The 18,230-nt window shown below is 38.1% G+C and overlaps 1 protein-coding gene across 6 annotated transcripts in view; it reads left to right on the plus strand.

The window, feature by feature from the left end:
• Positions 1–147: 147 nt before the first annotated feature.
• The window catches only part of ZNF438 (zinc finger protein 438), a 51,903-nt gene continuing 33,820 nt past the window's right edge, over positions 148–18,230 (plus strand). For 3 of the 6 annotated variants that reach the window (XM_015619579.2, XM_015619578.2, XM_015619582.2), the window contains exons 1-2: positions 149–1,959; positions 2,452–2,505. The gene's annotated coding sequence lies outside the window, so the exon portion shown is untranslated. Of the gene's footprint in view, positions 1,960–2,451; positions 2,510–18,230 lie in introns of all 6 variants that reach the window. The other 3 variants (XM_015619572.2, XM_015619575.2, XM_015619580.2) reach the window with 3 other exon arrangements.

Raw genomic sequence — 18,230 nt, forward strand, 5'->3', positions numbered from 1 at the left:
GCACAGCTGGTCCCGCGGCTCAGCCGAGGCGCCGGGCAGCGCGGAGGGCTCGGCAGCGTCCCCCGGGCCGCCGAGGTGTGTGCGGGGCCCGCCCGGCCCCCGTCGCGGAGCCCGGGAGCGGCGGTGCGGGGCCTGCGGCGCTCGGCCGGGCGTGCCGTGTGAGCTCAGAGCCAGCACGGGCACCCGAGCCCCGGGCCGGGGCTGTCACAGCGAGGCCCGGGGTATCATCCCCCGAGTGCGGAAACTGCGAGAGGGCGTCACTGCCGTTGTCGCTTCTGATGTTATAATAAAGACCTGCGGAAAGGCCGCGTATGACCTACAAGTTCCTACAAGTCACGACGGTTGCTTGTGCAGCTCACGCTTTTTTCCGTGGTGGCCGCAGAGCGTGACCTCTGTGAGGGGTGGCAGCGGGTGCCTCCAGGTTCTGTGGCGCTGGGCCGTGGCAGCGTTTGGCTCCTGTGCGGCCCCTGACAGCGTGAGTCAGAGCTGTGCGCCGAGCTCTTGACTCCGAGACCTGAGCGATGTTTCATAACCTTGCTGCTGCTTCCATAAAAGTACAAATACGGTGCGCAGTGCTCTCGGGCTCCTTACGCTTTGGAAGGAACTGACAGCCGAAGGGGTTTTGTCCTGTGGTTACAGGAATGGATGCAGTAAATGGGTCTAGTGTTTGCGTGTAACTTATTGAGGCTTGTTGGTTTATGAATCCATTAGATCTTTCAATAATCACTTCAGGAACATAGAACTTTTAATAATCACATCAGGAACATGTCCCAGTTCCAAGTGATCAGATGTATCTGGCATAGATAATAGAAGGATGTAGAAGGAGGGAAGCATTTTAAACTGCGTAAGAGAGTTTTCAAAAGACTGTGCAAATGTCTGCAGTGTGGCAGATTTGAAACAATATGAATGATTGTCTTGTTTCAATTTATTTTTCCCAAAAGTCATGCTCTATTGAAAGATTTACCTAGTTCTGTGCCTAAATGAAGATTGATGTGGTATGTCTTGTGCTCAATTCCTTTCTTCTCCAAGTTAACTTTTATTGAAGCATTTTAATGTGTATTAAAGTCTCAGTCAACAGCCTAGCCCTTAAATGCTGTATAGTTAAGCTAATTATAGTCTTGAATTTTCTTGTCCTGATATATTTGAACCTGTAATAGGCCATCAAAAGTGGTCTTTCATGTTATTATTTCTTAATAAAAAGGGAAGAGGAGGATAACATAGGGTAAATGCACAGCTCCCTTGGATTACAGTAGTTTATGTGCAGGGTTTTTTTTCCCTACGGAACTATTCAGCAATCAAAATACTGAGCTGTTTGTTTTTTCAATAACCTGATTGTAGCTAGTTATTTTTAGTAGTAGTTTAAGTCAATCTTTTTCAAAGTTATTTTTATGTAAAGCAAAATACATGAGGGATGAGTGCATATTTTTTTCTGCTTCAGTAGCTAGAAGAATGGGATTTTTTCCAACTTGGAGGTTGTCAAAAGACAGAAAGGAAGAGGTAGAAAAAAGTATATGACAAGTCATATGTTTAAAATATTTTTTGTAATGATCGAATGTTCTTACTATTTAATTACAAAGATATTCTTGGGTAATGATAACTGAAGGATCAGAAGAAAATGAGCACTATGCAAATGTTTTTAGCTTTTGGGCAGGCTGTTAAAGAAATAGATCATGTGCTAGCTGAAGTTGCAATTGAAGTGTTTTTCAAAGCATTTAATGAAGAAAATACTAGTTTCTTATGTTTCCTGCATCTCATTTGTGAGTGAGAATATCAGAATTAGCAATGATGAGGAGAGCATTGATGAGATATTTCTGACTTTCTCACATGAAGCCTTAGAAATTTATAGTGATTGTCACACATATGTTTTTGATGTACAGGTTCAAGGATTATGTTGTACTAGGTGGGAGGAGTGTTCTTCATCAGTGACTTCAACTGTTTGAAGCATTTTTATGTGCTCAGGTAAAACATTTATCGAAGTGGTTTAATGTTTTAAATGTCTGTATGAAACTGGTGATGGTTTTATGTATTTATTTGCACCTAAGGAGGTAGATGGTGAGGTCAAAGTGATATAGCCAAATGTTGAATGTAGAACTTGGATTGGAAGCTGACTGGAAATATTACTGCAGTTGCAATTAAAGAAACTTTGGAGTTTTAAAAGTGCATGGGAAAAACAGAAATATAAGAACTTTTATCAGTTATTTTAGCAATATTTATTCTGATAATTATTAGTGTTATCTCTAGTCTAAAGTCTTGTTAATGTACAGTATGCCTCAGAGGAGATGCTGTTGTATTGTGGGTACACAAGTTTTAGTAAAATTTTTGTTTATTTACTGCTTCCTAAAATGGTTATCTCTTCCATTAAATGCAGTTTTCTGTCCTTCGCTAACTATGTTTCCTAAGATATTGGAACTTTCTTTTGTTTTTGTTTGTTTTTTTATTTCCTTGAAATAGGAATTAAGGTGGATGAAATGTTTCATTGATCATAGCAGGAGCAGGACGTATAAGGTGGGTAAGTTGAAAGATTACAGTTAATATCTTTGCAGAGTATTTTAAATTTTGATTCTGTGTCCATCTGAACACAAAGACAGTTTTTGCCTCTGTGTTTGACTTGCTATTTACATGCTCATTTAAAATTCTTTAAGGTCATTGAGGGTGTACTCCATTGGGCTTGTACACCAGTGAAACTAATTGTTTTCATAATTTCTATAAAAGATATTAGTTCTTCGGTGGTATTTTTAAAAATCCCCCCTGCCCCCCCTGAGACTCCATCCACCCAGCCGCGGTCCAGAGAGCGGGGGAGTTAATACAGCAAGGACTAGGGATACAAGGAGACTCTCTTCTGGTGGGATGAAGCCCCAGCTTTAATCAGAAGATGTCCAGGGCAGGAAAAGAGAGAGAATCATGTCCCGCGCTGCTTTTTGAACTGAGGGGAAGGGGGTAGGGAGGGCAGGGTACAACCAATAGGGAAGAAGCAAATGGGAGGGATGACCGGGAAGGAACTAACATCTTACAGATCAGAGGGAGAGCCCCAGGAATATACCATGTATCGTAATATAGTGCAACAGGTCAGCAGCAGGCAAGTGTGTTTTGATGCTCATCCTTATTTGCAGTCAAGAGAAGACATTGGCCTTATTTGCTAGGACTTATTACTTCATGTTGGCACTGTAATTCACTTACAGAGGTCCAGAACATGTTTTTACTTAAAAATATTTTTTTAAAAGAAATTTAAAACATGACCATATCATTTTACAATACTAACATTGGCAAATAAGGGAAACAGTGCTGCTTGAGTAATAATTGAGCCCTTTCTCAGGGAGCATATTTGCATGTTGTTGTCAAAGTTAAATGAATTACAGACTTTCTTGCAATGTAATCACCATTAAATTATATGACAGTAATCTTTATTTTTTATTTTTTAATTTCAAAAATAAATTGTTTTGGTGTTTTTTTTTTTTTAATTTCATTCTTTCTTGTGCTGATGTAACAAAGAGATTCTTACTGCGAGCTTAAAATGGCATTTGGAGAATGCTGTTGTCTTTGTATTGTATTTGCTCTATCACTCTTGGTCTTGTCACTTCATGAAACTGCAGAACAAATGGGTAGAAACCATCCTATTCAAATATCACAAAGTGTGATATTTGCTAATTAAATAATCTTTGACTTACTGTATTATAGTACTGTATGTGCTGATATTGGTTTGTTCCTAATTGGCTGATCAAACATAGTGCCAGTAGTATTCAAGCATGACTTTTTTAAAGGACTGATTTCATGGGTATTTATAGTGTAATTGAATGTTGTAGGAAATGTTAGTGTGGTTTGTGTAGCAATACATATTGTAATCTGATAACTCTTCCACTTAATATCAAGAACATAATGAAGACACCATAAACCTTACTGTGGTAGAACTGTACTGTGCATTGAACAAGGATGCAAAAGGGCATCAGTTAAGGAGAGACTATCTTTGCTTTGTCACTTCAGTCTTTCACCATTTTAGGAAAGAATGTTTTCCTCACCTAAACTGTGAGCTTTTCTTTTTCTCTTTGGTTCTTTTCTTGAATCTTTTTGAAGGCCATACAATACTGAAAGCCTTGCTTGAAGGGAGGCTGGCTGGTGTCCTAAACACTAGAAGAGGTTTAGTACTGAGCTGTCAGTACACCTTGAATTGTTGCACAAAAGGAAAAGAAAGAATGTAATCAGTAGCTCAGTATATCTTTCAGAATTGTAATGCATTGTGGTAATTTCATTTGTGGTTAAACTTTTATATTTTGCAGAATGGTGAGATTTTTTTTTTTTCATGGAATCTTATAAAGAGTAAAATTACGGAGTATTGAATCATAAATGTGCTTTTTATTTTTTCAAGTGTGGCTTTTAGAGGCTGGTGTAGGATGTTAATTTCTGTGTATGCATCATGTTTCATTCTGTGGCTTAGCAGTTTATTGTTTTTCAGAAAGTCTAAACCCAGGACTGTTGGTTTAGAAAAAGTGTCGTGGTTAAAGCCAAGAAGAGGTCATATGGTGAGCTTCAGAGCTGGACTGTCTCAGCTCTGCAGAAGAGACTGTGTTGCAGCAAGTTGCTGGGGAGACAGGAGTATTCTTGTGGCTCACTTGGATATTTGCCAGGAGGAGCAGGCGCTAAAGAGATGGAAAAGTGTCTTGGAAAATTTGTTTGATAGGTAAAGGAGTCGTGGGGGAAAGAAACTACTTCTGGCAGACTTACTAGGATCTATCCATGAAATTGGTTTGGGACATTAGGTTACTTGAAAGTTACAGCTCCTCGGAAAATTTTTGCTGTTAAAGTGTGGGTGGCAGAGCAGTCAGAGCTATGTTTCCATAATCAGTCTTTTTCATGAAGCCCTATGTTACCAGTAGCTGAATGCTGAAATGTCTGTAGGAGTGATTTAATTGTTTTACATGACCCCAAAGGAGAAACCAAACCAAAAAAACCTTCAAAGGTGCATTATTCAGCCGTTAAGGACAATTACAAGCGACTGTATCCCTTCTTCAAAGGATCTTTCTCTTGGGCCAACACTATGAAAATGGTGTATGGTGACAAACTAAAGCTTGGACTGATATTGTTGTTATACCTATGCTTCTTTACCACTTCACTTTTCTTATATGCATGTTTGTGGTTATTTGGGATGAACTGTACAAAATAGGGATTTTACAAAAATGTTACTGATTTTTATAGTTTTGAGCACACTTGAGTCTTCAGCTGAATGACATAGAACTTAATTTTGGTGTATTTTTTGGGCCATGACTGTTTGGATTCCCTCAGAGAGACTTCAATCTGCTGATTATGAGGGTGTGTAATCTCAGATTTGTCTGTCCTTTCAAAGCGTGCTACATACACCAAGACACGAAGTTCTGACAGTTTTTGCTCTTCCTTAGCTCAATCAAACCAGAACTGCTGGTGAGGAAATAAGGTACATCCATGTTTTTAGGAAGCAGGTCAGTAGAGCTGAACTACCCAACATTGGTCTCTGCTAATTATGTGCAGTCCTAAAGATAAAACTATATGAACCCCCAAAATACTGTTAGAGAATTAAAAAGGATCAGTCTCTAGAAACCTGCATAATCCAGTTGTGTAAGTGTAGTACTTTGTGTGTGATGGATCAAATGCTTGGAAGTTACCAGCCTGCCAGTAAAATAATATGGATGTTCAGTGGGTTGTGTTGCTTTTGTCATCAACAGATTTTGAGGCTTTACTGAAGCAGGAAAACAAATTAGTATTGGATTTAGAAAAAAGGAACTGTTGGATATTACAGGACTCAAATGGAGACCACCCAAATGCCTTCAGCTGGTTTTTGTTATTTTCACAAATAGTTTGTTCTTTTAGTAGAGTGCTTAAGAACAGATAGTTGGGTCAATGATTCTATTATGTTTTTCCCTAAACAACAATATTAAGCAAACTTTACAGTATTGTTCATCATTGAGGAAAAAAAAAAGACTTATAGATTCCCTTGTTTTTTTTAGCTTCTAAAGAAAAATAATGATAGGCTGTTGTGATTTCAGATCTTCAAATTATAAATGTAATGCACTGAGTTTTTGGAAACTTTTTTCTAGTTTTGGCCCTTGTAAGGGCCAATACAGTATCTATTATATTCTATGGTATTTAGTAAGTTAATTCAGAGATGTTATCTATTTTCCATAGTTCTGGTAAAATAAGTAGTATGCAGAATATTCTTGTCCTCCATATAATATGAGTTATCTTTTTTATTACAGTCTTAATTTTTCAAAGGGCAGGTCTGCTGTATTTTTACTGACACATTTTTGTGCCAAAGCATGCTTGGGGCCTCACTGAAGACCTAAAAGCAAAAAGTCCTGGGCATTTACCTTTGTTTAGTGTGTGTTTGTGTTCTCCTGTAAACCAGTGATTTTCTTTCTGGGAAGGTACCCTGACTGGCAAATGACAAAGGTTTGCAGACTGTAATGGGTGAGATTAAGAAGAAATTATGCCGAAGGACAAAAAAAGCAAACCTGGCCTCAAATGATGTCTTGACATGTTAGTAATGCCACATACTCAAAGTAGGGAACTGCGTGTTAAAAATATTGTTTCTTCTCTTAGCTTCTGATACCTATGTTGATACTTGCAATCAAAATAAATGAAATGTGATGGAGTATGAAATGCTATGGTAAAAATCAATATCTTACTGTCATACAGCATGCCATCACAGTGGATATGGTGCTGAATACCTCTAAAAAGGATGTAGAGAAGAAGGGAATCAGGGAAGAGTCTGAAAGAGGAATCTGTGGGGATGGAAATTTGCTTTTATAAAGAGAAATTGGAAAACAAAAGAGATTTTGTAGCCTTTGAAAGGCTGTGAATATGGAGGAGTATAACAAAAGTACACAGAATGATGAATTGTTTGAGAGAAGTAGCTTAAAAACTTTTGTTGGTTCGTGCTATAAGAGTAAGGGGACATTCTGTGAAATTAGGGTGGCAAAATGAGAAAGGAAACTTGAGAAAGGATGTATTTCTTAGTAAACTGGTAAGACTGAGCTCTGCAGTCAAGGGATAATTTTAATTTAGAAATATTCTAATATAAATTGGATAAGTTAGAGTTCAAGAATATTTAAACAGGCTAAAATTATCTTTTCTCCTGAAAGAATATAATCCCTCATCTTTTTGTCACATGCAAATTTATTTTTTCCATCGTGATTTTTAATAAAGCTCATCTAAAAACCATGTGTTGATAGTGTGAGTAAAGAAAGTAAATCTATCCCTAGGTTGTTTATGGGAGAAAGAGTTACAGCATCTCACTAATTTGTTTGCTCTCTTTCCCTGTATTGGGTTATATCTAGGTGACTGACCCACTAGGTGTTATGTCTAGTTCCCTTGGTAGGATGCATTGATTTACTTTGTTTCTCTTGTAAATGTGGATATTGGAGAAGAGGTTTTGGTAGCTAACATCAGCATCCTCATGAAATTGGAAAGAATTTACATAAGCCAGTTGTTTTTGTGACTTGCTACTCATGAGACACTGTTCTGCTTTGATTTTTCTATTGCCTGGGCTCATGCATAAAGTTGGTGTTCCTGGAGTAATTTAATTCGAGTCAGTACACAAGTTTGTTCTGTACCTAGAGTGATGGAATATTTTGGGAGGATGAAATGAGCTAACGCTGGCCTTCTGTGTCACCCTGCCAACTCCCAGCAAGTATGTAAAAAGTCATAAAAATAGCAGTGGGGGTATCTTAATTAAATGAGCATGCTTGTCGCTCTGCCAGTCTTTTCTCTTGGCATGGTTCAAGTCCTAGAAACTGTTTGCTTTCAGTCTCTATCAAACTCAAATATAAAAGTCCATGATAAAAGCATCAGAAGCAGTGTTCAGCAGGAAAAGACTACAGAATCAGCTTTTTCTCATTCCCACTTAAATGTCCTTTTCTCTCCGTTTAGTGCAGGCAGCAGTTTTTACTTTTGGTGTGTTTAGCAGCAGATTGAGTTAAATTTGTTGTATTTGGCTCTAGAGCAGCAAAGAGCAGATGTCAGGGAGGTGCCGTGACGGGAATAAAAAAATTCAGAAGGCTTGTGGGAATTTGGGGTTGAGAGGGAAGTCTTCCTCCTATTTTTTTCCATGCTAGAATCCATATTATAACATTTAGAGCTGGCATTCAGTTCAAAACTTGCCGTGCTGCAAGGGTTGATGCATTGACGTAGACATTCTTTCCCACAGCTCAAATTGTGGAAACAGAGTTTATTTATAAAATAAAACATGCCTGTGAAATTATAATTGATACCTTAATTATGGAGAACTTGCCTGAAAGATGGTAACTTAGCAATCTGTGGGACATTTTCCTGGCTTGGAATAGCCACGATTTATACTGAAACATTTTCTCTGTGTGAATCCTAGAAATGGAATTCCCCTGTCTAACTGAGAAGTACTTTGCCAGGGATGATAAGTCTAAAATAATAGTCAACTTTTAAACAATTAGGAGTAAAACATCTGAAAAGTAAGCTTTGCTATTTGTATTGTCACTATTTGAAAAATATGCATTTAAAAGCCACCACTGCATGTTGCCAGTCTTTACATAGTCAGGTGGGTCCCAGATATTTGTGGGATCCTGGAGAGTTTCTTGCTTTGGATTACTTCTTTTCACTTTTGTAAATGAACACAATGCTCCTAAAGTCAGTGGTGGCTTCTTTTTTCTTTGAATCTTACCTTATTAAGGTCTATTTCTCAAACCACCTGGTGTAGTTTGTTAGTTAGCAGCCTGATTGCTTGTTTGTTTCTCTTTTTTCCTCACATCTTGGTTTTTCATTCATCATCTACTTGTACTACAAGCGTATATATTGCCACAGTATAGTTTAAAGAAACATAAATACGATGTAATTTACATCGTAATTACATTTACATTATTTTTGATTGCAGGTTGCTGTATTTGAAAATTGTGCAAATTCTCTGTTGTTGTTGTATGTGTAGAATAATGTACTTGATAATTTCTGGAGAATTCTTTTTTTTCTGTGATGAAAAGGTTTTATTTACACAGTGATCTGGAGGGGAGGACAGTAATAAATCTACTTTTCCTTGAGATGGTACTCACTGATCTCATATTAGTGTTTTAGTAAACCCAATGGACTCCTGCTTTGGGTCTTCTGTTCTGGTAGCGAAGCTGGACTCTTGTCTAGCTCTGGTAGTAGCTCTTATCATTTTCTGGGGAGATGGGATTTGAAATGAAAGGAATGCATGTTATTGTGCATTTAGTAAGGATATGAAGTCTGATTTTTTTTTTAAAAAAAAAGCAGTTAGTGTAGTGGGGTCACTTGACAGAAGCATCCTATGTGTAAGGTATATAATGTACATTCACTGTTCTCCTCTGCAAAATCCTGAATGGAGTGTGCTGCTGTTCAGGTTTGAGAACAAATCTTCCCATGTCCTTTGCTGATGAACAATGTCAGTGCACTGCTAAAAGAACACAGGACTAACTTGCCTGTTGGCTGTAACATGTTGAGTTCCTTGGTTAGACAGCTAATTTCAGTGACTTGAAAGTGATAGGCCTGGAGATAATTGTGGACAGAGCTGCTCCAAGAAGATTGAGTGAAGCCTTTTGGGTTTCTTAAATGATAAGGAAGCCAGGTTTGATCAACAGCTGCTGTGAGGGTTATTCAGACACTGAGTTAACGTAGTCCAGTGCAGGATTTTTCACCTCTAACCAGTTTAGAGCATGTTCTGCCTAAGGTGAGTTTGTATGTACGCAGTTTTGGCGTGTTTGATTAGCATCATTTATGCTTGCCCTGGACTTAATTTCTTACAGGTATTTTTCACCTGGCTGTCAAATTTCTTTGTTGTGTCAGAAAGACTTTGTGAGCACATAAAAAAAGTTAGAAAAATTATTATGTTGTGGATTCTGTAATTTAAAGAATGTGTTCTAGCTGATTTAAGTAATTAAGTATCAAGTATACTTGATAAGATTTTGCTTCAAAAGAAGCACAAAACTGTAGAGTTCATTTAGGCTAGATCAAGATTGTACCTATTTTATTTTTTTTTTAATGATTCCATGATTGAGTCAAACCTACATTTATGTATGAGCTTTGAAGATACTGTGAGGAGAGCTGGTCTAGGGTGTTATTAAGGTATAATTGATCTAACTCACTACACAAGTTTTGAAACCTTTTTGAACGCTTTTTTTGCATTTAAAAATCTTCAAATATCTGGTATAAAATATTGCTGTTCATTGGAAAGTGAAATTTCTGTTCAGTTTTAAAAGAAAGCTTTGTTCATGTTCAAGATTAAAGCAGACCAAGCTCTTCCTTTTCTTTTTCAATTTTAAAATTATTCTACACTCTCAAAAGTGCAGATATCTTTGAAAGATTTAGCTGATCAGCTTTTGAGAAGCATAAAAATTCCTTAGATTAAGAATAATGCTAACAAAATTGGTGGAAACTCCTGAATATAGAACTGTTTTGTTCTGGATATGTCTCTTCCTTTTCCAGGGAGCTGTTCATTTCGGAAAAGCAAAATAATCAAAAACTATAAAATCTTTGTTATACAAGTTGTGGAATAATGGGTTTTAATTTGACCATCATCAAAAATGCAAGTCAAGCAAAAGTAATAATGTATTGATGGTAATATCTAAGAGTCTGTAAAGCATATTCTCCCTAGAAAACAAAATGTAAAAAAGTAATTTGTAAAGTGTACTGTGCCTATAGACTATTGCAAGGGAAATAGGACAGGCTAAATATCCTGAGTCTTATTTAACCCTGAGGGATTTCAGTGATGAGAGACATGATTAAATTGAGCATGTGAGCCTTTCTTCATCAAAGTGGAATTATGTTTTAAAGTGTTTGCTATTCAATAATGGAAACAATTTATTTGAATTGTTTCTTCATAACATTTCAAACATGACACACTAGAAAGACCATTTTCAAAATATTTATTAATAATTTCAAAATTAATAGATAAATCTAAGGATTCATAGATGTTAGTAATGGTTGAGAGAGAATAGCCGTGCTTTCCTAACAAAGGTTATATGGAGAATATTCTTCAGGTTTTCTTTACTGGCCTCTCTCTCTCCAAGACTTGTGTATCAATGGTGTAGTGACTTGATAGTTTCAGTCTTTGGCAATTATCTTTAGAAAGCTGCTCTGGATTGGGAGAAAGTGTTTAATGTGTATACTTGCAGTGAGAAAGGCACTGGGTGGGAATATTAACTCATGTTAGGTTGACTGATTGTAGATGTCCCCAAAAGAGGTTTTAAATTTCTATTGAAATCTAGTAATATTACAAATAACTGTGTTTAGAAGCATAGTAATTTTCAAGACTAGTATCTTTGGAATTCTCTTTTTCATTATAGTGGTTTCACAGGCCCAAAATATGACATTTTTTACTTTAAGGTTTTTAAAGTTAATTACATTTCTTTCTAGGAATAAGATGAATGCCAGTAACCTCCCAATTAAAGAGCGTTACTCGTAATGGTACACTAGAATCATGGAATATCCTGAGTTGGAAGGGATCCACAAGGATCACTGAGTTCAACTACTAAAATTTTCAGATACAAATTCTACAGAGGTTTCACAAAGAGCAGATGTGGCCAGGTGGAAAATGTTGATTAGCAGAGGAATTCTATGCAGTGCCCACTGTTGTGAGCCACAGTGCAGCTTCAGGGTGCAGCAGATGAGTCAGTTACAAATTCATGTGTTGAAAGGAATGCTCAGTTTCTGATGTGCTGCCTACACTTGGGAGGTACAGGGAACCCTTCCCCTGGTTGTTGCAACCAACTCATTTGCACAGTAATAGCCCTTGTAGCTAGCTCCTGGCTTCTGACAGACTTCAGTCAGTTCACTTGGCTGAAAAGAGGCTGAGGTTTTAAGCACATTGAACTGAAAAAAACCATACAGTATCACTGGGAGTATTTTTGCTTCACATGTACAAGTCCTTTGAAAACAGAATATCTTGTAACTATATTGAAATATTTTTCTGACTTATGAACCAACAGTGTTGTTGTGCTGTGGATAGATTTGTGTTGCATTTATAACTGTTGAAAAACCAATGGCTCATCCACTATTCAGTTTTTTTGGCTAACATCTTGTATGAATATTGCACTGCTGAATCTTTAATCTGCTGTGGAGACAGACAAATTTAAGAGAAGTATCTTTAATCTTTGAGGAACGTGTATTGACTGGGAAAGCTAGTTCAGTTTATTTTTGCAAATCACCAACCCTTAGAAGTGGAATTAAGTTCAGTGCAGGAGAAAATGGAACTTCCCCTTTGTCTCCCAGAGTGAGGTCATGGTGCTTGTGTCTTTTTAGTCTCCATCTCAGTAAAATAATAGAAAATATAATTGTTTTGTGTTTCAGTTTTATCTCCTGAAGAGTGGGAGTTATGGTTACTTGTACAGGCTGTAATGTCAGGAATTACTTCTTGTCCTTGTTGCTTCTTTACTCCACTGTCTCTGTCCTATTTGCATGCCTGTGTTTGAAATTCCGTGCTGCTTTTGTATTTTTTTTATTTTTTATTTTTTATTTTTTTACCTTGATTTTATTTATTTAGAGATTCCACTGAGCAGGTAGCTGAATTAGACTTTAGCCATACAAGAATTGGTTATGCATGTGGCTTTAGTGATGACAAAATCCCATCAACCTTAGAAGTGAAGGCAAGGAATAGAAAACAAAACAGAATCTAACAGAAGAGATGAGAAAATAAAGACTTTGGTAGTAAAGGAAAGTAGAGGGGAGTGCCTGAGTCACAAGGTTGGAAGAAAAGAAAGTAAAGTGATACGCTGGTTTTGGCACTGCAATGTGTGATGATGCTGTTCTGATTTGTAATTTTAAGGACAGCTAAGGAAGTGTGCTGCTTAAATAAGATAATTCACTGATTCTTATTTTTAATTTAAAAGTATCTTTTAATCTCATTTTTCAGTAGAGCAGATATACACTAGGACTCATTTTAGGAGAGATTTTTTTTGTTTAATGAGGATATATTAATGGTAATTTTAATCAATAAATTAATAAAAATACTAGTGCTTCATTGCTTTATTGCTCAAATCTTGTCTGACTGGGTTTGTGTGCAGCATTAGGTCTTGGTAGATTTAAAGGAATGCTATTTTCCTTAGTGAGGAGCTTAGGAAAAGATCTTGTCTTGCTAAAATGGGTCCCAATTCTGTTTGAAGGACAGGCATGTGATCACTGTTCACTTTCCAATATCACACTTGAAGGCTTTCTAACTAGACTGAACTACAGTCAGGTCACTCGAATTCCACCATGTCCCTAGAGAATAGAAATTGTTTCACCAGCAGATACGTGGAGTACTTTGAGCCCATTAGTTATGGGGTTTATTTCAGAATCTGGGAGATTAATTTTTATGGAATAGGTAACTGAGAGAGTTAGCATTCTTGCTTGAATAATGCCCTACATGTTTTGGACAGAAATTTTTCTATGACTAAATAAGAACAAGATATTTGACCATCTTCTAGAAGGAAGCACTGTTTGGTCAGCATAAATTTAAAAATCCAGAAGAGACAACTGACTGTTCTTGTGTGGTGTTTGCAACATTTTCATGTTTCTTCTGTGCTTTAATTATACTGTATATACATGGCAAGAAAAAAGACCAGGGATTTTGTTCTTTTCATGGAGGTGTAGCTTTATCACATCATTGGGAATTTATAGCCTGGTGGTATATAGTGTTTTTTCCATTCCTGCATTTTGCAATTGGTTTGTACAGCCTTATAGTCTGGCAGCCGAGAGCTCACTTTTTCATGATTTTTTTTTGGCATGAAAGGGTTACTGTTCACATTTCCTGTGTAATTCCTTCTGATCTTGCTGGGCTGTAATTACTTTCTTGATGTTAAACATTCCCAGGCTCCTATAACCTTCTAGCCTGCTTGCACTGGCCAAGTTTGTCCCAGGTGATCATGTGGGCGAACCTCCTGTTTTTAAGGATAAAAATCTCTCCTTCCTGTGTAAGATAGGCTACATATTCATTCCTTTGCTGTGCAATCCCAAGAGAAATCTTTTAAAAAATAATAATAAGGTAGGACATCACTCTTTTAGAGTCGGACTTAGCAGCCAAAATACATGACAAATCAAGTATATGGGTTTAGAATCTGCTGAATCTTGGCTGAATGACTGCGAGTTCACACTGAAGATTATTTTTTCTTAATACATTTGGAAAATAGGTTATGATATAAAAAAGACAGATTTTGACTGTAGCTTCTTACTTTTGACCATATAATTGGCAAATCTTTTAAAGCTTGTTTGAATATAGAACTACTTGGCTGAGCCTTCAGGATTCTTTTTTCTTTTGAATTCTTTGCAGTAGCTTCATATCTTTAAAAAAAAAAAAAAAAGAAAAAAGCCAGAATCAGAATCTTACTCAGTTCTGTCTTTCCTACATAGTTCAGTTATCCTGTATTTCTTCTGATTTTCAATTTTGGTATATAAACAGTAAACCCAAGCTATGATTTTGTTTTTAAATAGAAGTGACTGTATACTATGGAAAAATGTTGACTTCAGAGGTGTGGGAACTGAAGTGTTCAGTTCTGCAAAGGCACCAAAAGGTTTTCTGTGCTGCTTTTCAGCTTTAATGTGGAGGAGACACCTGTAAGAATGTGAGTGAAGTTTGTTTTCCATGACCTTTATTCTGTTTTCTCACGTTGCCAAGAAAGATGAAAGGTTCTGATGGCAGGGTTTTTTTAGGGTGTGAGGAGTTGTAATGTGCTGATACATTGACACTGGTGAGTGTTGGGTTAGTCTGGACTTTTTTGTTTTTTGTTATTTTTTTTTTCTTTTTCTGACAATGTCAGAGAAAGTGGTTGGAGGTTCTGTGCTCTATTGGTTCAAGAAGTAGTCTGAATTTTGATACTTCAGTTAAGAGCAATCTCATTATCTTATTATATCTTATTATCTGTTATAGGTAACTTTTTTTCTCATAATCCTGGTTTTATTAATTTGTGCATTTAATTGGCTCCTTTGTGAAATTCTCAGGCTACAAGTAATTCTATTTTGTTTAGCTGTATCATTGTACTTGCAACACAGATACTCAGAAGTCTACCCAGTAACTGACTGACTGAAGTCTTGTGAATGTGTAACTGTGAGCTCAATGGGATTATATGATTATACCTGTAAGAAAATGATTTGTAGGTAATAAATTGTATCAGTTTCAGCCCTTCTCTTAGTTTAATTCTCATATACTCCAATGCCTGTGCTTTACTATATAAATAGAAATTAAAACAATTGACGTGTGTGTTGTTGACTGTGCTGCTGTGCTATTGAATGATAGGAAGAATGTATTTTAATGAAAATGTCTTTAATCTTTTCAGGAGGTCCTGAATTTGATGCTGTATTTATAATTGGAATGCAGTCAGTATGGTGCCCAGCTCTTAATTGCATACTCCATCATGTAACTGGGAACATGGCTGTCTGATCTGTCTATTTATTGTTGAACTCAGATGTTCTTATGGGGTATTATTCAACACAGAGAAATCCAGTCCTGGGATAAAGTATTTATATAGTAGTTATGTGAAAAAAACCCATGAAGCACTAGGTGAGTGTAACTGGACAGAAAAAGATGCTGCTTGTAATTTCCAATTACACTGTCATTTTATTGTGGCCTGCTTCTCATCTTCAGATACCTGAAATTTGTTAGGAAACTTCATATGAAGAGGGTTTACCTTTGCATAGCTGCTTAGGTATGTGTTAAACATGTTTCAAGCATGATAGGCTTCCCATGCAGCAGGGTAATATTTTGGTTAAAGTTGTTTTTTTTCTAAAACAGCTCATGTTTGACTATATATTATGCAAACACTGATGAATTCAGAGTTAGTTGAGAGGCAAACTCTCCTGGAACTTGTTTTCCATCTAATAGGATATATAGTTCATCTTGCCATTCTCTTTACCTGTTTAATTTTGCTTCTGCTTAGATGAAGGCAGAGAATTACTCGCTATTTTGTAATTAAAGGTAACCTGTTTTGAATTTATTTTGTAAAATACTTAAAATGTAACCAACCAGACTGTCCATTGTTAATTTCACCTTTGTAGTGGAAAGTACCCTGAGTGGCAATGAATTTTCTTCCATGAAAAATTTGTGGTTTCAAAGTCTATGTGAATTGCCCCTTGCTTATTGGATAGAAGTCATGTTATGGGATGTAAGCTGGTTCTGTTTATCCTGTGTGTGTGTGTGTGTGCATGTTGATTTTTGAGTGATTTAACTTGAAACTCTTGTGGACTTAGATATCTGTAATGTACTAGAGGCAAGGTGATGCATATAACTGTGATGCAGGGAAGAATTGGACCTAACCTTAGGTGTGTTTACTGCAGAGAAAGAAACTCTTTGGATTTAACAAGCTACTATAGAAATAAGGAATGATTTGAATTAGGGGAGCTTTTAAGCTTTCAGACAATGTAGTCAACTGTATTTTTATATTCAGGGTTGTACAAGTTCTCTCTTCGGGAGGCCATGTAAATTGCTGTTGTGACAAAATGCATAAATGTGTCTAGGATTTGATAATAATTAATTCATTTTAACTATCTAAGGAAAGATTAAGTGCCTCAGTTTGAAACTGGCTGTAAAAAGTAACATATAAACAAAGTTAACACACATTCGGTGTAATAGCACATTCGGTAGAACTGAAACAACTTTGTTTTCCAAGAGCAGTGGTTTCTCACTTTCAGTGTTCACAAGCTGTTTAGTCACAGAGCACCTCTTGACTAGATTTTTAAGGGCTGGTTTTATCTCCATGGCTTTTTTGCCTTTGTATGATAGAGTCTTAAGTGCTGCTATAACGTTGATGAATTATGTTGTTTGCCATTGGTGCACAGAAAGAATCATAGAACATCCTGAGTTGGAAGGACCCACAAGGATCATCAAAGTCCAGCCCCTGGGCATTCACAGGCAGGCCCAAGAGACACACCATGTTCCTGAGAGCACTGTCCAAACACTTCTTGAACTCCAGGGAAATAAAGTTAGGGGCTCCAGTTTGATGAACTGCATACAGAGGGTCCATCAAACTGAACAGCATGCACCCAACACAGGTGAAGGTACCAGCTGGTGACAGCATGAGGCCACTCTAACAGCTTTATGGGGTCATCCAGATAAGTTCCTGACAGCCTGAAAAAGACAAATGTCATGACCATCTCCCAGCAGAACAAGAACCAAGCTATGGTTGCAGAGGCTCAAAGGGTTGCAGGGAGCAGTGTGACATCTAGCTGGTAAGCTGTTACTAGTGCAGTTCTCAGGGGGGCCAATACCAGCTATGATGCTGTTTAATGTCCTTGTCAGGCTTGGTGCTGTGACAACTTCCAAGAGATCAATGTCTTCCCTCACAAAGAAACTGTAGACTGGAATGAGGTCTCCCCTCAGTAACCTCTAGACCAAGTGACCTCAGCCACTTCTCTTATGGCTTCCCCTCAAAGCCCTTCACCATTTTGGTGGCTATCCTTTTTACACTTTCTTACAGCTTTATATTTTATATTGCACCCAGAACTGCATACAGGCCTCAAGGAGAGGCTGCAGAGCGGGACAATCCCTTGTCTGGCTGGCGATGCTGTGCCTGATGCACCCCAGGCAGGCCCTGCAGAGAGATCTCACCAAATCAGAGGTCTGGGCACTCGCCAGATCCACTCAAATTCAACAAGGCAAAGTGCTGGATTTTGCCCCTGGGATGGGGCAGCCCTGGTTGTGTGTAGAGACTGGGCAATGAGAGGCTGGAGAGCAGTGGCACAGGAAGGGACCTGGGGGTCCTGCTCCATGGCAAGTTGAACATGAGCCAGCAGTGCCCTGGCAGCCAGGAGGGCCAGCCCTGTCCTGGGGGCATCCGGCACAGCCGGGCAAGGGAGGGGATTGTCCTGCTCTGCTCTGAGCTGGGACAGCCTCACCTCGAGTGCTGGGGCACTTGTGGGTGCCACAGTGTAAGAAAGATACAAAACTGTTAGAAAGCATGAAAAGGAGGGGCACAAAGATGGTGAAGGGCCTTGAGGGGAAGCCGTGTGAGGAGTGGCTGAGATCTCTTGGTCTGTTCAGCCTGGGGAAGAGGAGACTGAGGGGAGACTTCACTGCAGGCTTGTGAGGGGAAGAGGAGGGACTGGCACTGATCTCTTTCTGGTGCCCAGTGACAGGACATGAGGGAGTGGCCTGAAGAGGTGTCAGGGGAGGTTTAGGGTGGGTGTCAGGAAAAGGTTTTTCACCCAGAGGGTGGTTGGTCACTGGGCCAGGCTCCCCAGGGAAGTGGTGACAGCACCAAGCCTGGAATTCAGGAAGTGTTTGGACAATGCTCTCATGCACACGGTGTGACTTGGGGATG

The sequence above is a fragment of the Parus major genome, chromosome 2 (genome assembly GCF_001522545.3).
Source record: "Parus major isolate Abel chromosome 2, Parus_major1.1, whole genome shotgun sequence".
NCBI lineage: Eukaryota > Metazoa > Chordata > Aves > Passeriformes > Paridae > Parus > Parus major.